Source organism: Gracilinanus agilis, chromosome 1, assembly GCF_016433145.1.
Source record: "Gracilinanus agilis isolate LMUSP501 chromosome 1, AgileGrace, whole genome shotgun sequence".
Lineage (NCBI taxonomy): Eukaryota > Metazoa > Chordata > Mammalia > Didelphimorphia > Didelphidae > Gracilinanus > Gracilinanus agilis.
In genome coordinates this window covers 674,559,728-674,574,305 of record NC_058130.1, presented here as the reverse complement: position 1 = coordinate 674,574,305, position 14,578 = coordinate 674,559,728, and positions in this window count along the sequence as shown.

The following is a 14,578-nucleotide window of genomic DNA, read 5'->3' as shown; positions in this document are numbered from 1 at the left end:
TAATTTAAGCCTATTACAACCTTTTAGAATTCTTTCTGTCATTCAACACAATAGCCAGCCCACTCAGTGCCACGTCTTCTGTGAATTTTAGAAGTGTGTTATCTATGTCTTTATTCTAGTTTTTTGATAAAAATGTTGGACAGGATAAGACAATGGACAGAAACCTGTGGTCATCAGCTAATTATTACATCCCAGATTCAAATAAATTTAATTCAGCATTCCTATATTAAATATTTGCTCTCTTGAAGGTACCCTGCAGATGTCTGGGAATGTAAAAATGAAAAAGAAATTGCATCTACTCGAAATAAACATGCTAGATGTATTAGGGAGAGGGGAAGTGAGGTAAGGTAGGGAAGGATTTAATATGTACATAGTTATAGTTATTACACAAATACAAATTATGTGATAAATTAAAGAAAAAGATTTAGACAAAGAATACTTCAGAAATTAATCTGGGAGAAGACAAACTTCAGCTAAGGGCTTTCAGAACAGCATTCATGGAGGAAACTGAGTATTCAAATACATGTAAAAACAATTTTTGACAATTGTTTTCTGACATTTGTGATTCAGATTCTCTCCCTCTCTCCCTCTCCCCCTCCCTGAGGAAGTAGTCTGACATAGTTTTTCTTTTTAATATTAAATTTTACTTTTTTTCAATTACATATAGAACCCATTTTAGATATATTTAAATTTTTTATAATGCAAAACACACTTCCATATTGGTCATTGTTGTAAGAGCACACTCGTACATAACCAAAACTCCAAAATTAAACCATAAAAAAATTGATGTGAAAGATAGTATGTTTTGATCCACATCTATCCAACTCCAATAGTTCTTACTCTGGAGGTGGATAACATTCCCCACCTTAAATCTTTTGGAATTGTCCCAGATCATTGCATTGTTGAGAGTAGCTAGGTTTTCACAGTTTATCATCATACAGTATTGCAGCGTTCTCTTGGTTCTGCTTATTTCACTACGCATCAGTTCATGCAGATATTTCCAGCTTTTTCTGAAATCATCTTGTATATTTTTTCTTATAGTTAGAAACAATTTTTGACAATTGTTTTCTAACATTTTTGTATTGTGTCTTGAAAGAAGTTGATAAAAATTGATAGTCAGTTTAAGAAGGCTTAAACACATCCAGAGAAAGAACTGTGGGAGCAGAAACACAGAAGAAAAACAACTGCTTGATCACGTGGGTCAATGGGGATATGATTGTGGATGTAGATTCTAAGAGATCACCCTAGTACAAATAGCAATAATATGGAAATAGGCCTTAATCAATGATACATGTAAAATCCAGTGGAATTGACCATTGACTACGTGAAGGAAGTGGGAGAAGGGAAGGGAAAGAACTTGAATCATGTAACCATGGAAAATTTTTCTTAATTAATCAATAATAAAAGACGATTAAAAAAAAGAAGGCTTAAAGTTTGTAAAACTAACATTGCTGTTGTTCATTCATATCTAATTTTCCATGACCTAATAGATCAAACTATTTGTGGGATTTTCTTGGCAAAGATTCCAGAACAATTTGCCATTTCCTTCTCCAGTGGATTAAGGCGAACAGACTTGCCCAGGATCATACAGCTAGTATATGGATGGATTTGAATTCAGATCTTCCTGATTCCAGGCTGACAGTGTTTTCTCCACTAAGTCACATTGCTGCCTCCTAAGTAAATAGAGTTTAAGTGACTTACCCAAGGTCATGTGGGTCAAATTTTAAATCAGATCTTCCTGACACCAAGCCCAGCAATCTATCTACTGAGCCATTTTGTTCCCCCAAAGCAAACATTGCATGCATCATTATGTTTGATTTGCAACATATTTTAATGAAGTAAATATTACAAGTGCCATTATTCCCATTTTACGAAGAAGTAAACTGAGACTTAGTAACTTGCCCAAGATTACATAGTTGGGAAATGTTTGATGCAAGCTTTAAACTCAGATCCTCAATTTCTACATCCCCCTCTCCTTCCACTATAGCACACTGTCTCATATCCAAGCACTTCGAGAGGTATTATCTTAGTGAGCTGTACTAATCTAATCTTGCCCACAAGGATAATATGACAAGTTATATCAATATTTGTTGAAATCCATTTGTATATTTTCTCTATTCTATAAGTCTGAGAATCCTTTATTTAAAAAAAGAAAGTTAGTCAGCATTTCTAGTTCTAGAGGGATCACAGCTGCCTCCCACTCTATGTAATCATAAGTCATCTGCACCTTTTTCAGGCTGAGAATGTGATTTCTATCCCCTTAATCGTTTTAAGACTATTCCATTATGCCCCTCCCCCCAAAATAGACATGCTAAACAGCTCATTCTAATGGGACTTTCATTTCTTCAGCAATCAATTGATATTCATCAAGAGTTTACCTTTTAATCTGCTCTGGGCTATCATAAAACACCCTGGTGGGAAGAAATCCCTCCACACTAAGGGAAATATAAACATGAAGAAGACTCATTCCTTACCCTCAAAAAGGTTATGGTCTAACATTAGGGGTAATAAACATACAGAAATTAGTTTGTTACAAATTCTATGATAGCTATTTGAGGACTTCTTGCTACCCCACCTTCTATCAATAATAAAATATAAGCTATTTGAAAATGAGAATTGAATATTTTTGTTTTGTTTTTCTTTGCTTTATCATTAGCCACAGGAGCTAGCAATTTGGCTAGCACATAAATAGTCCCTTAATAAATATGTGTTTATTGTGTTGGATCAGATTGGATAAGAGTGGTATGGAGAGCCTTGAGGTAAAATGAGGGAGATATCATTTCTTATTGTGGGGATGGGATTATCAAAGGAAGCTTCTTGGAGGTCTAATTTGAGCTGAATCTTGAACGATACGGAGGATTTTGCTTCTTTTTTCATGTTCTGCCTTCTGACTTTTCTACCTTTCATTAAGTCTCAACTAAAGTTTGTCCTTCTGCCAGAAATCTTCCCCAGTAATATTTAATCTCAATTCCTTCTCTCTGAGACTATGACTAATTCATCACTGTATATAGCTTCCTTGGTGTATATAATTGTTAGCATGTTCTCTCCCCTATTAGAGTTTGAGGTCCCTGAGAGCAGAGACAATATTTTAGCCTTCCTTTATATCACTAGTACTTAGCACGGTGCCTGGCACATATTAGGTGCTTTATAAACATTTTTTGACATTCTGACTGAATAGACATGCTATACATTCTGGTTATGTGTCCTATTCTTCTATTTCTGGAAAGCATTTTTAATTGTCACTCTAGGTCTTTAAATGCCCCCTTTGTGAAGTCATAAAGAGTATTTCCTAAGTCTACCTTCCTTTTTGGAGAGAAGAATATTCTTCTTTGAAATGATGGGTTCTCCAAGGAGCTTCCTGACTGCCTTCATTATACAGCATATTCAGTGATAGCTGAACACTAAAAAAAGAGAAATGCATGGGATAGCAATGACAGTCTAGACGATGTAGAGGAAATATGTCTTTGAATTGTCAGGTAGTTCCATGGGCAGCATAGACATATTAGGTTTCAACTCATACATGCTCTTTACAAGTAAAAATGAGGCTATCTTACTTTTAAAAACACCCTAATCAGGAGGGGAAAAAAGGCTAAATTTTCAGACATAATTAAAAATGATGGCCACATTCAGTTAATTTTTGCATTTTCCCAGGGCAGGTTGGGCTCAGTATTTTAACCTTTGTGGTTTCTCAAGTCTAAATTCCCAGCATCCATCTCATTGATGAGATAGAGTACGTAATACGAATGGAAGCACTGCATGTAGAGCAATAAGACCTGGGTATGAGTCCCAGTTCCAACATTTAGAAGCCTTGCCAGTCTGGACAATCCAATTCAATAACAAACATTGATTATGTGCCCATTACCTGCAAAGTCCTGTGTTACACATTGGAGAGACAAAATAAAACATGACAGTCTCTGCCTTCAAGAGCACTTACATTCTACTGGAGATATGCAATAGATAAACAAGAAAATAAATACAAAGTCTTTTCAATACATCAACAACAAACTGATCAGCTTGGGAGATATGTAAAGGTTTCCTGTAGGAAGGGAACTCCTGATCTGTACCTTAAAGGGAGGTTAAAAGGGAGAACATGCCAGGCATGGGAGAATACTCTGACCAAAGATATATAGGTAAAAGGTGAATCAATATATGGGATATACTTAGTATACCAGCTTGGCTAGAATGTAGTATGAGATGGAAATTCACATGAAAAGAATTTGGAAAGTTAATTTTTAACAATATTGCGAGGGGCTGAAAATTCAAAGAAGTGTGTATTTCACATTCTAGGAAACAGGTTGCTATTGATGCTGTTTGGATAAGGAGTGAGATCCTCAGATTTGTGCTTTAAGAATACCTATTTGGCAACTGAGTGGAGGAAGGATTGGAAAGGGGAGAGACTAGCATCAGAAGACCTATCAATCAAAAAACTGGCATTTATTAAACCTCTTTTATGTTCTAAGCACTGATAGCACCTGAGGATACAAATGTCAAAGGATACAATCACTGACATCATTGAACTTAGGTTTTACTGTAACCAATTAGAACCTCAGTTTCATCACTGGTAAAATGGGGCTATTAAAACTTATACTGCCTACCTCATAGAGTAATTCTGAGAAAAGCACTTTGAAAACTTTAAAATATTATGGTCATATGAATGATTATTGATGTGTTTTACTGGCAAAGGGTATACTCTTTCCTAGCTATATCCAGGTATATTTGTATATACCAATCTACATTGTATCAGAAGTTTTTAAAGGGTTCTAATGATTGAGATAAGTATTCACACAATAAGGACATGTTTCTTAACATTTTTTAAAAGATGGGAAAAATTTAGTGAGATCTTTTTCAATACTAAATCATTAATGGAATAGTAATATTCCATCTAATTAATGCTGGGTTACTATCACAGAAACATAAAAGGTCAGATATAAAAGGGATCTAGTCCAACTCTCTCAATCCATATATGAGAAAATTGAGGCACAAGTAATTTATTTCCTCAAGCCCATAGAATTACTTAATAGAAAACCTAGGAATCAATAAATCAATTAATCATCAAACATTTATTAAGGGACAACTATGTACCAGACACTATGCTAAGTGTTGGGTGTAGAAAAACAACAACAAAGTAATCCCTGCCCTCAAAGTGGTTATAATCTATTGAGGAAACAACATACATATACAGTGAATAGAAATGAGATAGTTTTAAGATAAATATAAAGGAATGGGAAAACACTAACAATAAGGGAGGGCTTAAGAAAAGGCTTCATGTAAAAGGCCAGTCAGTAATTAAGTATTTATTACAAGTCTACTCTGTACCAGAAACTGTGCTAAGTACTTGGAATATGAAGAAAGGAAAATATAGTCTGTGCTCTCAAGGAGTTTGCAATAGAATGGGGGAGGGAGCATATAAAGATTATTACAAAAACAAGCTATATGCAGAATATATAGGAAATAATCAGTAGAGGGAAGATACTAGAACTAAAGGAAGTTAAGAATGACTTTTTGTAGTGTAGGAGTTTAGCTAGGACTCAAAGGAAGCCAAAAGGTAGAGATGATCAGGGAGATGGAGAATAGCCAATAAAAATTCTCAGAGCTAGGATGGAGTGTCTTGTTTGAAGAACAAAAAGAAAGCCAGTGTCACAGGACTTAAGGATAGGTAAGGGAGAACAAGATATAGGGGAATTGGAAAGAAAGGAGGGGGCCAGGTTATTTAGACCTTTGAATGACAAGTGAAGGATTTTATATTTGATCCTGGAAATAATAAGGATCCCCTGTCATTGATTGAATGGAGGGAGAGTTACATCATCAAATATAATTTGGAAAGATAAATTTGACAGCTGGTTGTAATGAAGTACTAAGAACCTTGAAGAAGGGAGAACAATCAGTTGACTATTGAATTAGTCCAGGTAAGAGATGATAAAGGCCCATATCAGGGAGGTGACCATGTCAGAGGAGAGATATTATGAAGGCAAAATTGACAGATCTTGGCAACAGATTTAATATAGAGGATGAGAGAAAATGAGGAGTTGAGGATGACATGTAGTGTAAGACTGGGTGCCTGGGGAGATAGTGGTACCCTTAACGTTAAGCATTTAGAATATGAGAAAATTTGACATCCAATCGAAAGTATCCAATGTCCAGTTAGAGATACAAGACTGGAGTTCAGAAGAAAGTTTAAGGTTAAAGAGATAAGTAGATTAGAATGTTATCATTATAAAGATGATAGGTGAATCAATGGGACCTAGCAAGATCAACAAGTGGAAGAGAAGAGGAGAAGAGAAGACAAGAGAAGAGGGACAAAAACAGAGCCCTAGACAATATTCTCCATTACAAATATGACCTGGATGAAAATCCAGCTAAAGAGATTGAAAAGAGCAGATTGGTAGTCAGAGAACCAAACTGGACTAGTGTTATAGAAACTTAGGAGAGACTATTAAGGAGCAAATAGTTATTAACTGTCAACAGATGAAAAGAAGTCAGTCAAGAAAGATGAGAATTGAGAAAAGGCCATTAGATTTGGCAATTAAGAAATTATGTATAACTGAAGAGAACAGTTTTAGTTGAACAATGAAGTCATAAATTGGACTGTAGTGAATTAAGAAGATATTGAGAGGGGAGGAAGTTGAGACATCAATAGTAGATGACCTCAAGGGATTTAACCACAAGAAGGAGGAGAGATGCGGGACAATAGTTAATGGGAATGGATAGATAAAATGAGAGTTTTCTTTAAGTATGGGAAAACCAAAAAAGGAAAAAAGGGTGAAGATAAGTGAGAGAATGTGGATGATAGAGGGGACAAATTTCTGAAGAATAAAGGGTTGAATGGTATCATTTGTGCAAGTAGAAGGATTTGCCTTAAAAAAGAGATAGGCAACCTTGTTGTGTGAGAAAGAAGTGAAGGAGGAAGTGGTAGAAGGCTTCTGAGTTATATGAGATGTTGAGGGGAGAAGGAACTCTTGTTGAATGGTCTCTTTTTTTAGTTAAATATGAAGCAAGGTTTTCAGCTGAGGAGAGGGAGAAGTTACATATAGGAGGTTGGAAAGGGATGAAAAAGTGATATTTGAACTGAATCTGGAAGGAAACCAAAGATTTTAAGACACAGAGGTAGGAAAGTAGAAATTTGAGACTTGTGAGGCAACCAGCACAAAGCACAGAGACTGGAGAGAAAATGTCCTGTAGGAGGACCAGTCAGTAGGTCAGTGTGACTAGATGACTGTGTAGAGGAGTAAAATATTCAAGTGGGCCAGAATAATAACAAGGTCAAATGTAATAAGCACCAAATAACAATAAGAGTTTATATTGGGCACCTCAAGTAATATGAAATTTATCAAGTAGGAGTCAGGAGTAACTAACATCAACAGTCCCATTGTTACAGAAAATTAATCTGGTAGCTGTATTGAGGATAGATTGGAATGGGGAGAGACAAAGCAGGGAGACTGTAATAGGTAACCTCTGGGGAGAAGATGGAGACCAGCTTGAGTGACAGATTGTCAGTTATAGAACTTAGAATTTACCCAGATGGCATGAGCCAAGGACAAAAGACAGTTGCTACTACCACTATAAAAGCCCAGGGACAGAAGACTTCTGGGTCTCATTTTTAAGAAGGGGCTTGTGGGTGGTGAAGGGTGGGTAGTCCTATTGACCTGCATTTCCAGCACCTGTACCTGATTGTCTCATAATATCCATTGACCTATTACTGGAACAAGGCTGAGAGATAAACATCAACACCTGCTACCAAGAAGAATATCACAGGGTGGGGTCTGGCCAGGGTCAGGGGGGAAGAGAAGCCTCTTCAGCCAGCTGCCAACCTGTTATTTATTGATTAACCTAATCTAACTCCCATAGGTTTAGCATAGCCATCCCCAGCACCACTTTCCTTATCCTGAATCCTACCCCTTTGAATTATAGCATTAAACCCTTTGAAATATATCTCAAAGTGAAGACTGATATTTTTCCAAGAGCAAGTGAATAATTATAGCCAAAGGGGAAAGGGGAATTTATCTAAATAGTAGTCATTAGGAGTTATCCAACTCAATACCAATACCAACCTTATTACAAACCTTTATCTTCTAACCTAACCCCAAGCCAAGTAGCCAGAGATGCTGTGTGAACAGTCTTGGGCACTGTTTGTGAGGTCAAGTGCTTAGATGAACTGAATATTCATAAGCCCTGATGGTTATCAGCACCTTGGTGTTCACCCAGGCACCCTTATCCTCACTCAGCCTAGATCCATTTATCATCTAGGGATCTTGGGCCAGCTTGTCAGGCCCATCTAACAGAAGCACCATACCACCCTGTATAACAAGACCAATACATATGATGTGTATTCAGAAAAATTCTAGATCAGAGTATTAAAGGAAAAATGTTGAGCACTCAAAAAGTGTAACAATGATGATTAAAAGCTAGCATGATTTTATCCAGAAAAATTCATGCCATCCACCTTTGATTCCAATTTGGACAGGCTATCCAGATAGTTAGATTACTTAGATATCAACAAATTATTAGATCATGTCTTATACTATCATTGTGAGCAAGATGGAGAGATGAGTGCTAGATAATAGATTTATGTGGACTTATAAATAATAGATCCATATCCAAAGACTATTCATTAATGGTTTGACATCAGTTTGAAGGGTGGTCTTTAGTATAGTGTGCCATTGGCATAGCCTTATTCCTCATCTGTATGACATTTTTAAATTAATGACTTTAATGAAAGCATGCCCAATTTCTAGAGCCAAATGTTCTCTATAGGCTAGAAGTTAGTATAGACTGAGTTAAGTAAAATAAAAATAGGAAGAAATGTAAAGATTTGCCTTTGAATTTAAAATACAGAGTAAGGGAGAAGTGCCAGAATAATAGTTTCTGTGTAAAAGAGCTAGGGAAGGGTGAGTAAGAGTGAACCCTGTAACATGACGAACTTTTTAAAAAGCATTAATGCTATTTGAGATAGAGCACTTTAAAGTTTGCAAAGTGCTTTGCATATATTAACTCCTTTGTTCTTCCTTAACAATCTTGTGAGGTAGAGACAATTATTTTCCCCAATTCATAGATTAATGGCGTTTACATAGCCAGAGTCACATGGCTAATAAGTCTCTGAAGAAAGACTCACACTCAGGTCTTCCTAACTCGAGTTCTCACCTTCTATCTACTGTGCCACCTAGCTGCCACTTTAATGGTGCCTACATGTCCAGAATGAGAGAGAATATAGTTCTAATGTATCTGATTTGCTGTGTACATTTTAGGAAAAATCTAGAAAAACTTAAAAATATTGTTGAGACTTTTAGACAACATGTGCCTATGCAAAAGGTGAGGAGAATGACCAAAATAGCATGTGAGGACCACTTAAAGAGCATAGGCATGTTTAGCTTTGAGAAAAAAGTTTTAAGGAAACCATAATAATAATCATCCAGTATCTGAAAAGGTGTCACGTGGAAGGGTATAAGTCTCATTCCACTTAGCCCCGGGGAATGGAAGAAAAGAACGCTACCCACATTCAGAGGAAGAACTACAGGAGTGGAAACACAGAAGAAAAATAACTGCTTGAACACTTGGGTTGATGCGGACATGATTAGGGATGTAGACTCGAAAAGACCACATCAATGTAACTATCAATAATATGTAAATAAGTCTTGACTGACCACACATGTTAAAACCAGTGGAAATGTGAGTTAGCTATGGGGGGAGGGGTGTGAGGGGGTGAAGGGTAAAGTAAAAATATGAATTATGTAACCATGGAAAATTTTTCTAAAAATTAAAAAAAAATTTAAAAATTAAAAAAAAAACACAATTAGGGATGACAATAAGTGGAATGGGTGTTCGAAGTTGAAGGTGTTAGAACTCAACCTGAAATACAGTGAATTGATGTCATCAAATGGATGCACTACTTTCACCACAATGGTATCTGTGAAACCAGTTGCTATGTGCCCAACTGTGGTCTCCATCTTCAACAACTGGGGTGTCCCTTGGGGAGAAGCCAGGCTGGGCTTTCTGCAGTGACTCTCTCCTGTTGGTGTCTCTTCTTTCCTGCATCATAGCACCTGCCCTGCACAAGCCCCTGGACTAGTTCTGGATTGACCGTATGATAAAGTGGATGAACAGAATATTCCTTAGTCTCCCCAAGCCCTTGGAACCCAGGAATCCCCTCAATTCTCTGTCCCAGCCCTGGGTTCTGTTTCAGTTTTGTGACCGAGCCAGGCTAGGGTCTCTTGCACTGATCTTCTCCCAGGGGTAGGGAGCCTTGGGCAGCCAGAGCCCCTACCCTCTGTACCTTCCTGAAAGATCTGTATCTGCCACCTGCTCCCTTCTCCCCACTTCAGTACCCTATTTTAGGAGACTGTGAGCTCCAGTTTGTACATGTGTGATTTGTCTAGTTATTAACCCAATAAATTCTGCAGATCTTCAAGCAGAGGCTGGAGACAGATTTATTGCAGATGCTACAGAGGAGATTCTTGGTTCAGATTAGACAGTCTCTGAAGTCCCTTCCAACTTTAAGTTTCTATGATTTGGGGTACCTGAGTAGTGAGAGTTAAGTCCCAGAGTTAGGTATGACTTTAGAGATGTGCTGCCAATAAATGGAAAAATCTAAAGTTTTGGTCCCTCCATTATCAGAACACAATTTTTTAGATGTTATAAGTAGCTGAGTCTTTGTCAAAGCTTGGGCCAAGCATTGATTAAGCTTAGGTTTTGAAAGAACTTCAGGAGTTCAGTAATGAGGATTCTATTCACATTTCTGCTTTCGAGGTAAACATATATTGGCTTAAGTAATTTGGTTTAATTTTATTCAAAGAAATTGTGCCCATTTGTATATGTATATATGTGTACTGTATGTATACATATATATACATACATATATTATATATCGTTATAGTTTGCATGTTGTCTGTTCTATTAGATTGTAAGTTCCCTGAGGGCAGGGACAATCTTTTGCTTTTTTTTGTATCCCAGAGTTTACCACATAACAGGTATTTACTAAAGGTTTATTGATTGATTAACAAAATTTGTGAATTACACAACTTTGGTTTTTACGCCTCATATTTCACAAGAAATACCCAAGCTATTAGTACTTTCCTATTGCCCAGGAATCAAGTTTGAGGCCAGTATTATATATAAGAGAACTGGGACCTGGCTAAGGGACATTATTCATGGAGCAAAGAGAAAGTCTTCATCTTAAAATATCTGCTTTGCCCAACTGCCTCTGAGACTAAAATTTCACCATTAGAAAGGAATACAATTTGTTCTGCTTGACCCAGTGGGCAAAACTAGAAACAAGAAGCAAAGGGAACAGGCAACAGAATTATTTCATGTTGGGAACACATTCTTAACAAAAGAAGCTGTCCAAAAATGGAACATGCCTCCTTGGAAAGCGGTAAGTCCCAGAGCTGTCACTAGAAATTCTAGCACCCAGTCAGGCACCACAAAATGTACCCAGAGAAAGTGTTAAAAAAAGACTCTTTAATTTTTTAGACAAATCCTAAATTGAGGAGTGGAATTTGTTGAAGGGAGACCTTAGACTTCAGGATTCCAATATCCATTGAGGAAGTAGACCAGACTTTCACATGTTGGAAAAACAGACATTAGGGATGCAATAAGTAAATTTTGGAGAAGACCCACTAGATGAAAGAGCAGGATGGGGATAAATCACAGCAGAACTCAGAATCTTTTCAACTAGTTTATTTTAATTATTTTTGCAAAAATGTTCCATATTTATTATTTCTACCTTCTAATGTACAAATGTTGCCAGAGGCTGAGACTGCTACACCCTAGGAAAAAGGCCTACTCACTATGACCTAATTACACTTCCAGTGAGTTCCCTTATATTTAAATTTCCAACGAACTATTGGATAAGATATTGGGAGTATTATATTTGATGGCCTTTGAGTTCCTTTTCAACTCAGTGATTCTATTATTTTCTGGACACTTACTCTGTAATTCATTTGCATTGAAACAGTGATTCCCAATGTTGGAATCCTTATAGAGACCAAAATGTGTCAATTTTATTTCTATTTAGCTCCAATTTATATCTATTGTTATTTTTTCTAACATATTATTGTTGTTAATAAAGTACAAAATCATTGAAAAGTGTAACTAGGTTTATGGTAATGTAGCTTCTTGAGAGGTGGGAGCTTTTAAGAGCACTCAAAGACATCACAAAAACTCCATACCTCTGTACCAGTAACTCACCTCTGTATTCCTTCTCATTCTCTGCATTCCAAAGCAATCTAGAAATATTCTCTGTAATAATCTTAGAAAATAACAAAACTTACAAAAAAAATCCTCCAATTGATTTTCCTTCTACCCTGGATTGAAACCAGAAAATTCTCCTTTTCCTTCAGAAAGTTTTTCATTCCTTGCCCTTAAATTTCAAACTTAAAGGTTAGGAAAAAATCAGCCAAGGCTAAACAATATGAAATATCACAAAAGTTCGGTTAAACATGAAGTATAGGAGGCTTGAACCTTAGGTTACTTCTGTTTTTTCTCCTATATCTTTCCCTTGGCTCATCTGTGAGTTTTTTGTTTTTGTTTTTAAGGATTGGGAGAGTTGAACTCTAGATGTTCTTTCATTAAAACTGGGGGAAGAAAGAAAGCTGTTGACTGGACTTCTGCCACTCCTGCTGGTTTAATGTAGTATTGGCTCTAGTCTACACTTGTCGCTCATCTATCTTCTTCACACTCTAACCTATTCACATCTCACTTATGCCTCTTCACCTCTCTATGATGCCCCAAAATAGAGATAGAAGCTACTTCCATAGGGACAGGGATCCTAAAATAAACTTGCTTCTCCTAAATGCCTATGAAACCAAGGTTCCTCTGTCTACCCGAGAAAATCATCCAAGTCTCTGTGATCCTGGGAAGATTATCAGAAGATTCTGTGATCCCAAGCTGGTTCTCAAATCTCTGTGAATCTGAATTTAAGAATTTCAAGACAGCAGTCACTTTTGTTAACATATACTTTCTCAATCAGCAGGATACTTAATAATGTACTATCCCGTACAGTTCAAAAATACATCCTCTTACTCAAAAAGATTGCCAAGCATATGGTTTTAGCATTGTCCTCTAACAATGCTGAGGGGAAAAAATGGCAAAACTCCCTGGAAATCAAATTTGAAGTCATTTTCAGTTGTTTAGACCTTATTTAAGTACCTTACTGTTTATCAGAGCCTTTCAAAGGTAGCAATTGGATAAAATTGGGGTTTGATAAGGCAAAAATGAAGAGGTAAATCCAATAATAAGCAGGACCATGTGTGAGAGGATGACCCTGAACACTCCTCAAGGACAGTTTGAGGGATTGAGACTCTAGGAAGGAAAATTACATGAGGTGGATGACATCGAAAGAGATCATATCTATTTCGTTATTTTACTCAGAGCTTGCCCTGTCCAAGGCTTAGTTTCTTGCTTGTGGAAATAAATAAGGATATACTATATTTTCTCACAAGAGATTCTGAGGAAAATAAATTGTAAACCACAAAGTGCTAAGTAAATAGGAGCCTGGCACACTCTTTCCAATAGAAGCAAGATGAAATCCTGATTCAACAATTACTGATTTTCCCTACTGTGCACATTAGTCACTTTTTAGCCTTTAGCCCTAACATTTACACAACCCAAAAAGGAGCAGAAATTGGCTAATCATCCCCATACATTAGCCTCTTTGTGCCAGGTAGACAGTCTTCTTTAAAAAAGGTTCTTTAAGGTCAGACAGCAGAGGTTCTTAGGGAGACCATGGAATTGACTTGCCCATGAAATTAATATTATTATTTGATTTTTCTGTTTGCTATCAGGAACCAAGCAAAGATATGGTTTGAAGCAAACCTTTTAAGAAGTCTAATAAGCAATTAGAAAGCTAAATACCTAGAAGGCAACCTAAATTAGGAATGACAGGTATTAAACCTTGTTCCTTTTCTCTTCCTATGAAGAGCTAGAACTGATTCCATTTACAAGCATATAGTTGTGCATATATATGTATTTAGATACATGTGTTTATGTATATGGGTTATTAGAGATGGATATCTATTTGCACAGGACCTGTGATTTCTTGGATAAGGGAAATTTCTCATAAGGACTTCCCTCTGCAAATAAAGATTGGCACTTTCTCAGAAATGCAGAGTCATAGAGAGATGCCTGGGGACACCAAGAGGTTAAGTGTGCCTTGTCCAGGGTTGCACAGCCAGCAAATTTCAGAAACAGAATTTAAACCAACACATTCTTGATTCCTAGACCAGCACTCTGTTTACTATATTATATTATAATGATCCTCAGCTAGATAAATATGTTTATTGAATGTATATACATGTATAGGAATGCATGTGTAACTAATTTCACATACAAACACACACATGGACATACAGCTATATTTCTATACCGGTGTGCACATTTATATATGTACACGTGTAATGCATATGTATTATACATGTATTTTAAGCATGTACAAGAGATAGAAGCATCCTTGAATTCAGGAAAACCTGGGTTCAAATACTGCCTTTGATACTTTTTGTGTGACCTTCCTTTCTTTCTTTCTTTCTTTCTTTCTTTCTTTCTTTCTTTCTTTCTTTCTTTCTTTCTTTCTTTCTTTCTTTCTTTCTTT